This window comes from Bos grunniens, chromosome X, assembly GCF_055505025.1.
Source record: "Bos grunniens cultivar Pamir isolate PY7600 chromosome X, Bosgru_T2T1.0, whole genome shotgun sequence".
Classification (NCBI taxonomy): Eukaryota; Metazoa; Chordata; class Mammalia; order Artiodactyla; family Bovidae; genus Bos; species Bos grunniens.
In genome coordinates, this window is record NC_141194.1 from 23,416,613 (window position 1) to 23,435,364 (window position 18,752).

Below are 18,752 nucleotides of genomic sequence, written 5' to 3' on the forward strand. Positions count from 1 at the left end.
AGTCATGTGTGGATGTGAGAGTTGGTCTATAAAGAAAGCTGAGCACCGAAGAATTGATGCTTTTGAACTGTGGCGTTGGAGAAGACTCTTGAGAGTCCCTTGGACTGCAAGAAGGTCCAACCAGTCCATCCTAAAGGAAATCAGTCCTTAATATTCATTGGAAGTACTGATGTTGAAGCTGAAACTCCAATACTTTGGCTACCTGAGGCGAAGAACTGACTCTGTTGAAAAGACCCTGAGGCTGACAAAGACTGAGGGCATGAAGAGAAGGGGATGACAGAGGATGAAATGGTTGGATGACATCTAGGAAGCTCAGAGAATATCAAGCAGGATAAACAGAAAAAAAAAATCTAAACTTTGTCGTATCACACTCAAACTTCAGAAAACCAAAAGAAAACATAATTCTTGAGGAACACTAGAGGAAAAAAAAAAGAACTTGCTATAGAAGAACAAGAGTAACAATTACCTAAGATTTCTCTTCGTGAACAATGCTATCAAGAAAAGACTAGAACTAAAGTTTCAATCATTGAAAGAATAAACAAAACACTACTACCAACCCAGAATTTAGTAGCAAGGGGGAAAATCCTTCAACAATAATGAAAAACAAAGACTTTATATAACAAACAAAAACTTATGGAAATTTGTACCTAGCAGAACTACTCTGCAAGAAATGCTAAAAGAAATTCTTCTGGGAAAAGGAAAATGATATAGGTCAGGAACACTGGCCTATGTAAAGAAAGGAACAGAGTTAGAGAAAGAATAAATGAAGTTAAAATAAACCCTTGTATTACCCTCAATTGATCAAAAAGATAACTATTTATTGAAAATAATAATAAACCAAAAATGCATCTAGTGATTATACCTTATGGATAAAAGAAAAATGGCAGAAATGGTTGAAAGGCCAAGAGAGGAGGAACTGGGAAACAAGATACTTGCACCAACCGTGAAGCAGGATGGTGTTATTTAAAAGAGGATTTGAATGAGTTGTACATGGATCATGCAAACTCTACAAAAAACAGTAAAAAAAAAAAATTTAAACATATAACTGATCTCCCAAGAGGAGAGAAAATGAAATAATGTTAAATCTTTATTCAAAAGTAGACAAGGCAGAAAAACAGCAGAATATTAAAACAAAAACAACAACAACAAAGAATAAATTCAATGAATGGAAAACAGATATGAATATGGTCAATGTTAATTAAACTCTGCATAATCACTTGTAATGTGAATGGTATTTAAAAGGTAGAGATTGATGAAAAGAAATTGAAACAACAAAAATATACCAAACCCTATGCTGTCCATCTTTATTTTGGGCTTCCCTGGAGGCTCAGATGGTACAGAATCCACATGCATTGCAGGAGACCAAGGGTCGATACCTGGGTTGGGAAGAGTCCCTGGAGTAGGGCATGCCAGCCCACTCCAGTACTTTTGCCTGTAGAATCCCCATGGACTGGGGAGTCTGGCAGGCTACGGTCCATGGGCTCATAAAGAGTCGGACATGACTGAGTGACTAAGCACATGGGATCTATAAGAAACCCACTCTAAATTCAAAGACATAAATAGATTAAAAATAAAGGGATAGAGAAAACTATGTGATGCTAATATGAGTGGTAAAAAAAAATACTGTACTCACTGAATCTGTTTATGTTAAAGCAGTATTCAGAACAAGAAAATCAGGAATAAAAATGGGCATTATTTAAAGATTAAGTGGTCAACACTCAAAGAAATCATAGCAAACTTTAAGGTGTATGGACCTAAAGAAGCTTTGTTAAAATACCCAGAGCAAACAATGATGTGGCAAATATACTCTCACAGGAGATAGGCAGAAAATCAGTAAGGTGCAGTTGAACTGAAAAGTAACAACCATTAAAGAGATCTAAATGACATTTATAGAATATTGAATGACAGCAGGAAACACATTATTTTCAAGTTCACATGAACATACATCAAGACAGATCATAGTCTAAGCCATAATATGTACATCATCAAATTTAAAACATACAAATAATACAGAGAAATCTCTCAGAGTGTGATGGAAATAAAATAGAAATTGATAACAAAAGACAGCAGGAAAACTAAAGATTATTTGCATACTAAACAATAAACATCTAAATAACACATGGGCCAAAGAGAAATTCTAATGAGAAATTTTAAAATATTTTTACAAAATGAAAACAAAATTACGACTTATCAGAAGGTGTGTGATACAGCAAAATCAGTAAAGAGGTATACAAGCAATGAGTGCCTATAACAAAAAAAACCTACAATTAATAACTTAAGCTTCTATATTAGTAAACTTGTGAAAGAAAAGAAAAAGCAGAGGAAGAATAAATCAAAGCAGAAACCAATGACACTGAAAAAAAGGAAGGTAATGCAGAAAAAAACAAAACCCAAAGAAGTTTCTTTAAAGATACAAAATAAAAAGAACATAAAATTCTCCCCAAGCTAAACAAGAACAAAGAGAGAAAACACAAATTAAATTACTAATAGTAGAAATGAAGGAGGGGCCATTACTACTGATTCCATGGACATTAAAAGGATAATGAGTGAATATTATAAACAACTCTGTGCCTACAAAAAGGAAAGGTTCCATTGAGAAACTGCTTGAAGGTATAACTTAGCACCACTTTCACAAAGAAAAATAGATACTCTGAATAGGTCTGTATCTATTAAAGAAATTTATCTGTAAGTAATAAGCTTCCAATAAAGACAGTAACAGATCGAGATGTTTCCACTGATGAATTCTAACAAAAATTTAAGGAAGAAACAATAACAATTCTCTACAATCTCTCCCAGAAAATAGAAGCAAAAGGAACACCTCCTAATTCCTTTTCTGTGAGGTGAGTATTACACTCGAATATCGAAATCAGATGAAGAAATTAAGAGAAAAAAATTGAACACAAATACCTCTCATGAACACAGAAGCAAAATCCCCAACAAAATATAAGAAAAGAAACCTAACAATCCATAGAAGGAATTACATACTATATCTAAGTAGGATGCATTTCAGATGTGCAACATTTGAAAATCAGTAATCATAAATCCTAATAACAATAGTTTAAGGAAGATAATCACAAGATGAGATCAACAGATGAAAGGAAAAAATCATCTGATAAAATTCAACACCCATTCATCATAAACATTCTCAGCAAACTAGATACAGACAGGCATTTCCTCAGCTTCATATACAACATCTGGAAATACAGGTAAAACATCAAACTTTGTAGTGAGAAGACAGATGTTGTCACATTAAGGTGAGGAACAAGGCGAGGATATCCCTTCTCACCATGCATATTCAACACTGTACTGAAAGTTGTAGCCAATGCAATGAGATAAGGGAAGGAAGCAAAAGATACAGATATTTGGAAGGGAAAAATGGAATTATAATCATCAACAACAAAAAAACTCCTGGCATTAATAAGCCAGGAGACTATGTTAATAAGGTTAATATATTATCAATATATAACTACTATATAATTAATATATTAATAAGGTTAATACATAATAGTCAATTCTTTTCCAATAAAGAGATGGAACTTGCAATTAAAAACTTAACACCATTTACATTAGCACCAAAATATATTAGAAATAATTCTTTAAAAATATGTATAAGATTTACATGATAAAAACTCATAAACTGCACTGAAAAAAATTAAAGAAGATCTAAATAAATAGACACTCAATGTTCATAGATAGGGAGATGCTATATTGTTGAGATGTCACTTTTTGCCAACTTAACCTAGGTACTTAATGCAATTCTGTTCAAAATTTCAGCAAGTTAGCTTGTAGATAGCAGCCAACAACTTAAATTTTATGTCAAAAGTGAAATGATCCATAATACCCAATGAAGTGAATATTAAAGATCAAAGTCAGAGAATTGATATTACTGGATTTCAAAACTTACTTTAAAGCTACAATACTCAAGACTGTATGCTGCTGCTGCTGCTGCTGCTAAGTTGCTTCAGTCGGGTCCGACTCTGTGCGACCCCATAGACGGCAGCCCACCAGGCTCCCCAATCCCTGGGATTCTCCAGGCAAGAACACTGGAGTTGGTTGCCATTTCCTTCTCCAACGCATGAAAGTGAAAAGTGAAAGTGAAGTCGCTCAGACATGTCCAACTCATAGGGACCCCATGGACTGCAGCCTACCAGGCTCCTCCATCCATGGGATTTTCCAGACAAGAGTACGGGAGTGGTGTGCCATTGCCTTCTCTAAGACTGTATGCTATTAACAGAATAATAGACAGATCAATGGCATAGAACAGAAAATCTAGAAATGGACACCCCAAACACTCAACTGACCTTTAACCAAGGCACAAAGGCAATTCAATGGAAAAGGACAGTCTTTTAAACTTATAGTCCTGGGATAACTAGACATCCATATCTAAGAAAAAATGAATCCACATACAAACTCTAAATCTTTCAAAATAATTAACTCAAAAGGAATCACAGACCTAAATGAAAAACTCACAATTTAAAAAAAATTGCAGGGACATCCCTGGCAGTCCAGTGTTTAAGAATCAACACTTGCACTGCTGGGGGAAGAGGTTTGATTGCTGGTCAGGGACTAGGATTCCACATGCTATATGGAATATGCAAGAAAATCTAGAAGATAACACGGGGGGCAAAACTTGAGTTTGGTAATGAGATTTTAGGCACAACACCAAAAGCACAGTCCATGAAAGAAAATAATAAGCCGAACCTTGTTAATATTAAAAACTTCTATCTGCAAAATATACTAATAAGAGAATGAGAAAGAAAAGCCACAAAAGGGTAGTTATAAATCTATTTGCAGGGAAAGAATGGAGACACAGATGTAGAGAATGGGCATGTGGACACATCGGGGGAAGCTGACAGTGAGACGAATTGAGAGAGTGGCGTGGACAAATATTCACTACCATGTGGACAACAGGCATGAGGGGGAAGCTGCTGGGTGACACAAGGAATCAGCTCAGTGACGACCTAGAGGGGTGAGGTCGGGGGTGGGAGGGAGGTTCATGAGGGAGGAGATATATGTATACTTACAGCTGTTTCATACAAGAGAACCTGACACACCATTTAATTATCTTCTAATTAAAGATAATTGTTAAAAATCTATGAATTTAAAAACTAGAAAAAAAAATCTGGAGAAGTACATATAGCCACTAGAGTTATATACAACAATGCCAAATGAATAAAAGTCAGAAGTAATGAAAAGCAAAAGATCACAATAACAATTTGATTCTCGAATTAAAAGTCTTAGAAAATAGGACAGGAAATGTTCAAACATGTAAGAGACTTCAAAAATCTGGAATAAAAAAAAAGATCACGGCAGCAAAATCATCCAGTTGGTCTGGAAGAATCAACGGTTATTTACACCAAGTAACAGAAAATACACCATAAACAAAAGCAACCATAGAAAAAATTTACTTACAAAGAAACTTTAGAAAAATGTATACAGTCTTCATGGAGGCAATTAGAAGAATTTCCTGAGAGTCTTACGAAAAAGAAGGCTCGAACAGAATAGTATGTTATGTATATTCATGAAGAACAAATATTGTAAGACTGTCAATTTTCTGTAACTCCTTTACAGATTTAGTACCACATTCAGAGTAGCTGAGACCACAATGAGACACGGTCTGCTGTTTTTGTACACAGAAGTAACCACGGAAATCTTATGGAAGGAATGAAGAAAACTATTAACAAAAGTGAAAACATAGAATTAAATAATCCCTGATGGACAGTAAGTCCACACTGAACTTGACCCTATGTGTGCCCAGGTGGGGGAGTATTTAAGAGACTGGCACAGGTGTGCAGGCTGCAAGGGAAGCAAACAACAGGATCAGCTAGAAAAGGCTTTAAACTTGAGCCCTGGATTCTTCCACTCTGCCATGGGATCATGAATCTCCACTGCTTCACTGAAGGAATCTGAGGCAGCATCTCCGAGGCCCCATGCCAGGACCATGGGGCACCAAAGTTTGGCTTGGATGTGGCAGTGTGGCCCAGATCATGAAATAACCAGCACAAAGTTTGTTGTGTGTGTGCTTAGTCACTCAGTTGTGTCCGACTCTTTGTGACCCCATGGACTGTAGCCTACGAGGCTCCTCTGTCCAAGGAGAAACTCCACGCAAGACTACCAGAGTGAGTTGCCATGTCCTCCTCCAGGGGGTCTTCCAAACCCACGGATTGAACCCAGGTCTCCCACACCGCAGGCAGATTCTTTACTGTCTGAGCCACCAGGGAATGCTAGTGGGTGAAAACTGACCCTTTTAAATGATCACCTTAATAGACTATCACCCAGTGACTAAAAGAGAAAAGTTAGTATCACAGTAATTGTACAAAACGACAGAACTTCATCTCAGAACTTTTGAGCAATGACCCTGCAATCCACTGACAGCCCACAGTGAGAACTGTCAGGCTAAGGAGGACCTTCACTTGCTCTTCTGGAATTGTATGAGCATGGTTGGGGACAGGGGTGGACTTATACCAGAAAGGGATGGATTTCCAGGCCCTGTCAGCAGTCAATATGAAAGAAGTTTCTGAGTGAGATGTGAGGGGGTCCACACCACAGAAGACAGTCTCCCATCCTTCCCTCTCAGCTCATCTTACCTGTAGCAGCCATTTCCAGGAAGCCTCGGGTAGAAATGGTGAGATGAGATGTATGTGCACTTCATACCAGGAGACTCGGGGGTTCACATCTTCGAAATGAGGCGTTGGCCTCAGGTCAGCAGATGGGACGTGGCCCAGCATCTACAGGGGTTAAGGCAAGGCATGGAGAATGACAGAACATCGCTTACTACAGAAGAGGGAGCCCAAGAGAGCCCTTGCTGTTGGTCTCATGGGTTTGAGGAAGGTTGTTAGGCTTGGGCTCCCCAATTCTTCGTTGGGAGTGCTGACACAAGTGAGAGGCATGGAGTGAGCCAGCTTACAGTTCAGGACAGGGACGTCCCAGGACCCCTTAAGAGTTAAGGGAAAGTCCACGTGCCAATCCTGTGAGAAGCACCCCCAAAACCCCGCCTGTCCAGGTCCCACCCCTGCTGTCCTCCTGGAGCCCAGATGTGCATGACAGGAAGTGACGTCCTCCTAAGCACGCTGGGGGAGCGACACCATCCTTGACAGTACCATTATCTCTGAGAACTGCCGTTGACGGTGGCCAGAGGGAGTAGTCCCAAGTGTCATCGGGTGTCAAGATCAGAGGTGACATGAGTTACGAGTGCAGGGACATGTCTCTGTACCCTGAGTCCCTTTTCCCTCTGAAAAGAGGGGGCCGCACAGCCTCTGGCCACCCTACCCATGCACTCAGACTAGAGGATCCAGGCTAGCTCTTAGGCCCCAAGACCATCCACTAACCCCTAGGGGGTCTCGGGAAAGAATGCCTCAGTCAGGCTCTGCTGGACCCCAGCTCCGCTCAGTAGAGGAAGAGCCACGAACACTGTGGAGTGAAGGGGGGACCCCCTCGGGGGGACTGAGGGCTCCATACACCAGAACGGCAGCCATGCGTAACCCCCACTTACAGCGATTTGGCTGCAAAGGCTCTAAAGGCTGAGGGGCTCCCTCACTGCGACCTGGGATGCAGGACACTCGGAGAAGAGGGGACTTTGGTCTGAGGGGCTGGCAGCTGGTCAGTAGAGTGACAATGTCAGGTTTCGGGAAGAGTCAGGATGAGGACCATGCTCCCTGACAAACTGGCAACTCAGGACCCTCCCTTCTGGTCAGTGCTTCCTCCCGGCGAAACATCAGGAAGAGGGGTGGCAGTCTGAGAGGGGAGCTTGGAGCCTGGTTGTGAAGGGGCAGCCACGAGACAGCAGAAGCGAAGGTCCTGGGACCCTTCAGTGGGGGCCTGAGTACAGATCCTCTCCTCGTCAGGGGTGACAGGGAAGGTGGCACCGTCAATTTCAGACAGGAGAGGGAACAGACTTGGTGCGGGAGAACGGGGTTGGATATGGGTGTGTCTTGCACCAATTTTCATCCTGACTCAGAATGTCAGCTGAGAGGACCTGCCTCCCCTGCCAGCCCCCACTGCTGCTCCCCCTTCACTTCTAATGCCCAGGCAGGACTGTCTGCTATGCCCCAGGGCTCACTCTCCCTTGCTGCTCAGCGATCTCAGGGGACAGGCTGCCCAGGAGAACAGGAGCCCTGTGGGTCCTAGAGCACTGGCCTCGAGGACCCCTCAGAGGCGGCTACCATTCAAGCCAGGGAGGACTCTCCTCGTTGAAGGTTCTCACAGCATGTCCTTGTCTGTCCTCCAGGTGCCCTCCTTGCCTGCTTTCCTGCCCGCACTCCCACTTGCAGTCGCTGACCTGCTGTCACCATGCCTCAGAGGCACAAGAAAAAGTCCCATACCCGCGGGAAATGCCAACAGGTCTGGGGGGACACTAAGGAGGCCCAGGCCAGTGCTGCTGCAGCTCCAAAGGAACAGTGCCCCTCCTCCCCCTTCTGCCCCTCAGGGTTCTCCCCGGAGCTCCCCTACTGCTGGCGATCACCAGGAGCTTCAGGAAGCCATGGCCCCTAGCTCTCCTGATGCAGGGCCTTCATGTGCAGAATCTGATGAAGGTGCCCAGGGCCCCGAGGTGTAAAGTGCAGGTGCCTCCCAGGAAACCCCTGCCACTCAGAACACTCACAAAGATCCTCTGGCCAGGAAGGCCAGGATACTGGTGGAGTTGCTGCTGGAGAAGTACACCAGGAAGGAGCCCATCATGCAGAACGCCCTGATGAAAATCGTCAACAGGAAGTACAGGCAGCACTTCCCTGAGATCCTCAGTACAGCCCTTGAGCACATGCAGCTGGTCTTTGGCCTGGAGATGTAGGAAGTCCACCGTAGAGGGAACATCTACACCCTCATCAGGAAGCTCAACCTCGGGGTAAACGACTGTCGGCGTGATGAGGGGTTGCTGCCCAAGTTACGTCTCTTCATGCTGCTCCTGGGGGTCATCATCATGAATGGTTAACCGCGCCACCAAGGAGGATATCTGGGAATTCCTCAGTATGTTGGGGATCTATGCTAGGAGGAGGCACTGCATCTTTGGGGAGCCCAGAAGGTTCATCACCAAAGATCTGGTGCAGAAGGTGTACCTGAACTACCGCAAAGGTACCCAATAGTGATCCTCCACACTACAAGTTCCTGTGGGGCCCAAGAGCTTGTGCTGAGACCAGTAAGATGAAGGTACTGGAGGTTCTAGCCAAGTTCCATGGTAGGGTCCCTAGTTCCTTCCCAGACCTCTATGATGAGGCTCTGAGAGATCAGGCGGAGAGAGCAGGGCGGAGAGGTGTGGCCATGGTTGAGGCCAGTGCCCCTTCCAGGGCCAAGTCCTGCAGCTCCTCCCACATCTAGTGAGGGGGGCAGGGCACTTTGTTCCCTTTGTGTTGGAAGAGAGCAGTCAAGCTCCTAAATAGTGCAGAGTACTAGGGTGGAGTGAACAAAACCCATATCTTCTTACAGTTTTAAATGGTAAGCAAGTTTAGGTCTATTTTGTTTTAACAAAATATACATCTATTTTCATGTATCCATATGAAAAATACCTAATGAACGATGATTTAAATTAGAAAGGTAAAGAGGTGAAGGAGGTGTTTAGTATTTTCAAATGTTCTTACTTTTGATAAGGTTTATTGTGCTTCAGAATTCAAATGTATGAATCATACAAATCATAGTTTCCATCTTTTTTAATGTTTTAAAAGTTTGTGTATTTGTAAAACACACTGAAAGTACTGAATATATTGTTCACAATGCAAACAAGATAACATGACATTAGCAGAGAATTTTTCTTGAAGACTAGTCAAGCTTCTAAAGAGTACATGGTAATGGGAGTTAGATCACATTTCTTTCTATCACATTTCTCTTTCTTTCACACCAGTAACTTATACATATTATTTGTTTCATTTTTTTTTTCAAATATTTTTACTTGTAAGAAGTTGTTTTTCTTCAGAGTATTAATTTGGTAATGATACTGCTGTTATATTCATTGCTGTTTTAAAAGTTTTAAAGGTACAGTTTTGGTAGATATAAAAGAAATTCAGGAGCCATCTATGTTGTCTTTATGATCTGAAAGTAGGTAACATAGCACTGCAAGAGTGATTTTCATGCTAATGTGAAAGAAGACCACAGAAACTATTGAGAAACAAAAAGAAAATGGAGAGAAGAATAGAGTAAAAAGTCTTTAAGTTGTGGTTTACCTTCTTTCTTTTAAACTTTTAGTAAAAATAAAAAATACTTTGACTTATTTAGCTCATTTAAGAATATTTGTTTCTTTTGTCCCAATTCACTGCATATTCTCTGCTCTCTCCTGGATTAAAAGTAAACTCAGATGGGAAGATGGTATTTGAGGGGTTCATAGTAATCATAACTTCCACTTATTACAAACCAATACTTCTTAATCAGTATGCCACTGCTTTATATCGGAGAAGGCAATGGCAACCCACTCCAGTGTTCTTGCCTGGAGAATCCCAGGGACGGGGGAGCCTGGTGGACTGCCCTCTATGGGGTCACACAGAGTCGGACACGACTGAAGTGACTTAGCAGCAGCAGCAGCACCAAGTGGTTTATATGTAGTTCATGCATTCCAGCATTCATGCAGGATCGGATTTAGCAGATTCCATTTATGGATGGATGGATAACTTGTAAATTTCTCTAGTTCACAAACTGATAAAGTGACCTTCCTAGGACTAATCCCCCAATCTGGATTCGTGCAGAGCCCAATGTGCCACTTCTCCCAGCCTAAGCCAGACATCATGTCTTTTCATTCATTTTTCCTCTAAACACTCCAAAAAAATGTGTCTCTTGGATTCATAAGGCCCTGTCCCTAAGAACTGTTTTGGAATAAAGTTTAAAAAATGCTGATAAATGAATGGTATGAAAGAAGACAAAACTACTCAGGGACAATGTGGTCACAAACACATGCAATGTCAGATACCCTGAAAAGATCAATATGCCCTCATTTATCCTTCCTGATTCTCAGGGACATAAAAGCCTTAGCTTAAGCGCTGTGTCCTCAGGTCAATGGATGGAAGAGTCCCAGCCTCTGATAGTTATCAAGGGGAAGGTTTTAGAACACTAGGGGTCCCACAAACTATATCCTGCTTCTTGCCTTGTGTGGCCATGGGGAGAGCAGTCTGTCTGAGGTGTGCCTTCCTTTCCCGCAGGGCAAGGGTGGAGGGGTTCTCAGGGAGTTGAGCACCTTGGTCTTGTGGCAGCAGCTCCAATTCTGCCCAAGTAGGAGGTCCTAACAGGCCTTCATAGGATTTACAATGAGGACAGTGAATGCTGATGAGTGGACCTCCCCCCTCATAGCAAGGGGGATGGCACGGAGGAACAGGCAAGGGTAGCTAGGGAGTAGCTCTCTCACCTCCCCTTCTGTTGTCTCAAGAAGGCGGAAGCCTTGGCCACAGGTCAGCTCATTCAGCCAGTAGAGAGGGTGGATTCCCATATGCTACTGGAAGTCAAGCTAAGAAACCTGATCTAAGACAGGGGGACCACTGACTCCAGAAGAGAGTGGAGCCCTAGAATGTTCTCCTCCTCAGAAGGCCCCAGTAGCTTTGTACACATCTGGTTCATCGTGTCTTCCAATCCAGAGCTTCCAAGAAAGTAATGGCTTTGTTCTGAGGATCACAGCCTCAGGTGAGTGGAGGCTGCAGTCTGGGTCTGGTCAAGAGTGAGGATGAGGTCCCTGAACGGGGGGCAAGAGGATCACTCAGCCCAGAACAGGGGAGACTGTAGAGGCCCACCCCTGATGTTAGCCCTATGAGACCCAGGAGAAAGCTTTCTGGCCGAAGTGCTTCTCTTTCTGCTGGAGTGGTCTCAGGGAGGTGAGAGCCTTGGTCTACTGGGAGAAGCCTCACTTCAGTACAGAGTGGAAAACTGGTGACCCCAAATCAGAATAAAGGGACTGCACCTAGAACATAACCCTGCCCCTCTACACCTCGCACTGGCACATTTGGGAACACGGGCATGATGCACCCCACACATTTCTTTTTATATCATCTCAGGAGGTGAGGTGCTGGGGTTCAAGGGTCAACCTCAAGAGGAAATCCAGGACATGCCAAGAGTCAAGTAGAGGATCATGAGGACTAAAGGAACCACTCACACTATACCACTTTTATAGAATCCCTCCCCAAGGGTCAGCCATGAGTGACCACAGGTTGGCAGCCCTCACATCCTCCGAGGAGGTCTGAGGGAATTTAGGGCTGTAGCATGAGCGGACAGGTCTTGTTAGGAGATGGGAAGTCAGTGTGAGGACCTGGAGCGAGGACAGTAATAATGAATAGGGAGGAAATACAGGTCTTCCTAGGAGCCTGACTGAGGAAACCTGCAGCCAGCCATCAGAAGGCCTCAATTTCCAGTCACAGCTTTCTGTCTTGAGAGACCACAGGTAAATGTGGTAAGTTAGGCAACCTCTGCTTTCTTCTATTGGGTCTCAGAGAGTTGTGAGCCTTACTCTGAGCACATGTCCTCAGGTAAAGAGACAGGAGCTACAAGACCTCCCAGCAGTTCCCAGAGGACACCTGGTCATGTCTCCAGAGGAGATTCAGGTAACCCTTGATGTGGCAGGGAGGACAGTTCTTTCATAAGTGGGTCAGCTACTCTGTGCAGACTGATTTCCCTGGGCCTTTGTCCTTCCAATCCTCCATGATAATGGGAATTGAAGGCAGGCCCCAAACCAAGTGGCATGCCCCTCCTCTCAAGTTCTTGCTAGGAAAGTTTACTTTTGATGTTTCTGCACATGCATGACTGCCCCTTCTACTTGTTGGTAAGAAAATTGCTCACTAAATTCCAGACAATAGTCCAAGGTGGAGATCTTCATTCAGAAGCCTCTCACCAAGAGAAATGACAGCTCTTGGCTGGGGGAGCCTGCCTCCATGTGACAGGGATAGAATAGCATAGGATATAGGTAGCTTTTTCTGGTGCGTCTGTGGAAAAGAATCCACCTGTAATGCAGGAGATGAAGGTTTGATGCATGTTCGGGAACATCTCCTGGAGGAGGAAGTGGCTACCCATTCCAGTATTCCTGCCTGGAGAATCATACGGACAGAGAGCATGGAGTGCTACAGTTCATGGGGTTGCAAAGAGTCAAAAATAAATGAGGGCTTGAGCACAGACAGACAGACAGGTAGATCTAGAAGTCTAGGAGGGGAATCAGTTCAGTTCAGTTCAGTTCAGTCGCTCAGTCGTGTCCGACTCTTTGCGACTCCATGAATTGCACCATGCCAGGCCTCCCTGTCCATCACCAACTTAGAGAAACCTAGGAACCATTGGTAGACTGTTGTATGTTAACACTGTTCACGAAAGGTATCAGAATGTTGTGGAAGAAGGCAGGTTTGTTTAAATATAAAGCCATAATTCGTACATGAGATGTCACCCAGGCCTTTAGGAAAAAGAAGAATGACACCAGCCTTCTATTGATTTGAAGCAGTTGTACAGTAATCCAAGTTTGACCTCATAAGGTCAGACACTCTCCTGCTCCAAATGAATTGGGAGGGAGTGATGTAAGCCTGACCTCTATTCAAAGAGGGCAGTCTTTCCTAGTCCTCCACTTTCCATTGACTATAAAATGTATTCCACTTAATCTTCCAGGCAGAGTTCCATCACCTGCTTTCTTGCATCTTTTACGAGCATCCTATACAACCAAATCTATTTCTTGCCTAACACTTTGCCTCTTGCTGAATTCTGTCTGCACTGAGACACAAACAACCTGAGCCACAGTATGTCCAGGCACCAGGTAAGTGATTCTAATTAAAAGACCATGGTTCAAGACTCAAACTGGATTTGGGGGTGGGGGAGGGTTGGAGTTCTGGCCATGTGCATTTTAGTCAAAACCTGATGTGATAGGTTTCAGCTAGAGGAGGTCTCCATGCCACTACATCAGAAATTTTATACTATGGCCTGTTAAACTGGTTCATAGGGCTAGAATGAAAGTCACGTTCTTCTGCATTTCTCTGCACCTAGACACTCAATATCTTTGCCTTTCGGTGTACAATCCAGACACTGTATGCCATGAATGCTTCCACTTTGTGTTTATAAAATTCAAGCTGAGTGTGTGTACAGGATACGGACAGAATGGACAAAGAAAGAAAAAAAATTGATCTAAAAATTTTCTGGCTGCCTTCTGAAATATGGCTGCCCTGGTGACTCAGACGGTAGAGAATCTACCTGAAATGGCAGGAGACTGGGGTTCAATCCCTGGATTGGGAAGTTCCCCTGGAAAAGGGAATGGCAACCCACTCCAGTTTTCCTGCCCAGAGAGTCCCATGGACAGGGATCCTGGAGGGCTACAATCCATGGGGCCACAATGAATCAGACATGACTTAGAGACTGAACAGCAAGAGCAATCTCCTAACACTTCTTCTACTTTACCATTTCTTGCTCCAACTAGTGAAGCCCATGCGTCCTAGAGCCTGTGCTCCCCAGTAAGAGAAGCCACCACAAATGAGAAGCCAGTGCACCCCAATGAAGGGTAGCCCCTGCTCCTCGAAACTAGAGAACACACACACAGCAGAAAGAGCCAGCCCAACGAAAATGAAATACATAAATAATTTCTTTAAAAAAAATACTCACGGAAGCCACAACGGCCCCTGGGGTGAGAACTGAACCACATTCTGCCCAGCAAGACCACAGGTGAGGGATGCCACAGCCATGAAAAGGCCATAAGGGAATTCAGTGACACCTGAAGGCCCTTATGAGCATTCGTCATTTCCTTTCCAGATGGGTAACTGTCCATCGCTGAAGACTTGCCCTTAGGATTCCAGCGAGGTCCCTTATGTCCAAGTCTTCCTTGCCTTTAGGAAAAACTCTGAACTTTGAAAGACTTGCCAGGTAGACTCTGCTGGCTTGTCAATGCTTAATTTGCCTACAAAAGCCCTTCCCCTTCTCCTGATGATACTAACCATCAGCCAGCCCCTGAGCCCTGTTCACAGGAACTCTTTCTGGGCAAAAGAAAGAGCCTCTTGGACCACAGACCTCTTCTTCACTATACGCAGCATTGAACACCACTGCTCACGGCCCTATCAACAATGTTTGGATCTCTAACCTGGTGCTCCAGAACTCCTTAAACTCTACCCACCTCAGGAAGTCATAGGGCCCACCAGACTTCCATAAGAATCCAAGTTCCCTTCTCCATGCAGGATCTCAGTTGAATAAAACAAGATTAAGGAAAATTCTCAGATGACCCCAAAAAATATGTAGACAAATTTAGACATCTATGAGTTTTGAGTTAACCCAGAAGGACATTTATATCATCCATGCTCAGACACTCTCTCAGGCAGAAAGGACAACTATATACAGATTCTGCACTCAGCTGGGAGACAGGTATCACATGACAAACTCCCAACCATTTCCCATGGGAACAATGGCTGTTCCCTGCTCAGAATCTAATTGGGAGTATAATACTTGAGCCAGGTTAGCAGCCAGGGATGCTTTGTCTTTCTCTTCCCCACCTGAACACCGGTGGTCAGAGCACACCCAGAGAGGCTCCCTTTTCTGACCAATGACCACCACTAGGTTTCCAGCCATGTCAGGACCAAGCAAGACAATGTGCCAGCACGGGGTGGCATAGGTGCACCAAGATCTAAACAGTGACTACTGTAACCCAGGGTTCATGATGCCATATTTATAAAAAATAGCACTGTGGTTTCTTTCTTCACTCCCACTCCATGGATTTTGCTTGGGTCAGCTGAGTTCAGTCGCTCACTCGTGTCCGACTCTTTGTGACCCCATGAATCGCAGCACACCAGGCCTCTCTGTCCATCACCAACTCCCGGAGTTTACTTAAACTCATGTCCATTGAGTCAGTGATGCCATCCAACCATCTTATCCTCTGTTTTCCCTTTCTCCTCACACCTTCAATCGTTCCCAGCATCAGGGTCTTTTCAAATCAGTCAGATCTTTGCATCAGGTGGCCAAAGTATTAGAGTTTCAGCTTCAACATCAGTCCTTCTGATGAATATATAGGACTGATCTCCTTTAGGATTGACTGGTTGGATCTCCTTGCAGTCCAGATCAGATCAGATCAGATCAGTCGCTCAGTCGTGTCCGACTCTTTGCGACCCCATGAATCAAAGCATGCCAGGCCTCCCTGTCCATCACCAACTCCCAGAGTTCACTCAGACTCACGTCCATCGAGTTAGCGATGCCATCCAGCCATCTCATCCTCTGTCGTCCCCTTCTCCTCCTGCCCCCAATCCCTCCCAGCATCAGAGTCTTTTCCAATGAGTCAACTCTTCGCATGAGGTGGCCAAAGTACTGGAGTTTCAGCTTTAGCATCATTCCTTCCAAAGAAATCCCAGGGCTGATCTCCTTCAGAATGGACTGGTTGGATCTCCTTGCAGTCCAAGGGACTCTCAAGAGTCTTCTCCAACACCACAGTTCAAAGGCATCAATTCTTCGGCACTCAGCTTTCTTCACAGTCCAACTCTCACATCCATACATGACCACAGGAAAAACTATAGCCTTGACTAGACGAACCTTTGTTGGCAAAGTAATGTCTCTGCTTTTGAATATGCTATCTAGGTTGGTCTTAACTTTCCTTCCAAGGAGTAAGCATCTTTTAATTTTATGGCTGCAGTCACCATCTGTAGTGATTTTGGAGCCCAGAAAAATAAAGTCTGACACTGTTTCTGCACACTAGGAGAAAAGTTATATAACCTTAAACTGTCCATCAACTTGTCAGTCAAATGACACAGGACACACATGACCCTACCACATGGCAGGACCACTTCTGGTTTCCAGACAGCCTGGTCTCCTCCTTTTCAGGAGTGTAATTTTTCTCTGCTTCATAAAACTGCTCTTTAAAACTGCTCTGTTTCTCAAAAAAATTCTTTCTCTTTGGGAGGACAAAAACAGGAAATCAGCTTTCCACTGGTGAAAAAATGGATCACATATTTATTACTGTTTATCAGGTTCCAGTTAAAGTTTTTTATATTTTATAATGCAAATTAAGAAACTTTTGATTGCTGTGTGATCTAGAACAAGAAAACACAGCAATGGAAGAGGGATTTTCATGCAAATTTGAAGAGACTCTGAGGTAAAATAACTTAGGTCAAGTAAAAAAGAAAAGAAAAAGTAAATTTTGGTAAGTTTTTGGTTTTGTTAAATTATTTTCATACTCCTTTTTAGTAAATGTATTTCCTTAGAATATTCAAGATTGTGGTAGAAATTAAATAGTAATAAAGTAGACAACTTTATCATTGTCACTCGTATTTCCAACCACTAATTGAGTATCTACTCCTTGGAATGCTCCATGGCAGGACTGGGGATGGTAATAAAAAGAAGCCTGAGCCACTGTCCATAGAAGTTAAGTGTCTATAAGTTGTTGCCATATCAAGCAGATGGGGAGATACCCTTTGAGACCTAAACATGTGACAAGTTGAAATCAGGGATGAGAACAAGAGGAGGTTGCAGATTGGAGCAAGTCAAAAGTAAATGCTTTGAGGCGACAAATGTGGGCACTTTGGAACACTGCAGTTCCCTTGAGGATGTAATTTGAAGTTAGGTGGGTTGGTGGGCTAAATGAGGCTGAGTGAATTGAGGGCGGGGGGTGACCCTGAAATGGGGGGGGGTGGTAAGTTGAGAAGCTGAAGAACGGAATGGAAGATTACCCTTGATTTTTCCTTTGAGACTGTGGGTAAAACAGAGAGACTCTCCACCTGGGATAGGAATAAAATGGGTTCTGTGCTGCTGCCCCAGTATAGGGAAACACAGGGCACAAACTGGGGATTTAACCCCACTGCCTCCAGGGTGTTTGCCAGAAAGAAGGATGGTATTTCCTTGAACTGAGATATCTAATACCCACTGTAAGAGCACTCTCCACACTGGGGTCAGAGGCCACTATGTTAAAGAAATGCCCTAGTACCTATCTTATGCATAATTTTGGGAACTACAAATGAAGGCTACACTTTTGGTGCTGATGAAATTAATGAAAATAGGGGGTGGTGGTATGGATGAAAAGGCAGCTGGGAGGGAAGATCTTCATCCTTGACACAAATTCTAGAAGTTCTGAGTAGCATCCAGGCAGGAGAGATTCCTCTACATTCAAATGACATATTTACAAATGGGGAAATTTTATTTAGTTTTAATGTCTAAGCAGAACTTTGTTCATTCCAAAAGTGCCACATATTTCTGATATCTCATGCAAGTAAAAAAAAAAAAAAACAAACAATTCATTAACAGTTGATGCTTTGGTCTGTGGTCATAATTATCAGAGTAATAAATGTCATTCTTTGAAATCCATTATTGCAAAAGCTTTATAAATATCACATATATTACAATAGTTGTACAAAATAGGGTTTAGAAGACTCACTTTGCAGATTATGAATTTGGTAATATTCTCAAGTTCACAAGACTTGTGACAGAGCTGGAAATAGACATTTGGTCTGCATCTGTCGAGAGGCCACATTGTTTCACTCCTCCCAGCATGAAACAGACCTAGTGTCCTTCAGTTCTCCTGTCATCTGACTACTCTAAACTGTATTTCAGAGGCTTCTGTTTCAAGACAGTGGTGTAGGAGGATGTCTGTTCATATCCTCCTGCACTATAACCGCAACTAGTTGTTGAACAACTATCAACAGGAGGACGCTGGAACACACCAAAAATAATACCCCACGTTCAAAGAAAAAGTGAAAGTCACAACAAGATAATAGGAGGGATACAATCACAATGAATTCAAATCCCATACCCACTGAGTAAGTAACTGGAGAACAAAAATACCAAAGAAGTTCTCCCACCATTGTGAAAGCTCTGTACCTGACATCAAGGAACCCAGCCTGTGGTTCTGACAAAGGGACTTGGAA

General features: G+C 43.2%; 1 pseudogene; it reads left to right on the plus strand.

Moving 5' to 3' along the window:
* The first annotated feature begins 8,289 nt into the window (after nt 1-8,289).
* LOC147339987 (melanoma-associated antigen B1-like) lies at nt 8,290-9,309 on the plus strand (annotated as a pseudogene).
* The last annotated feature ends 9,443 nt before the right edge of the window (nt 9,310-18,752 follow it).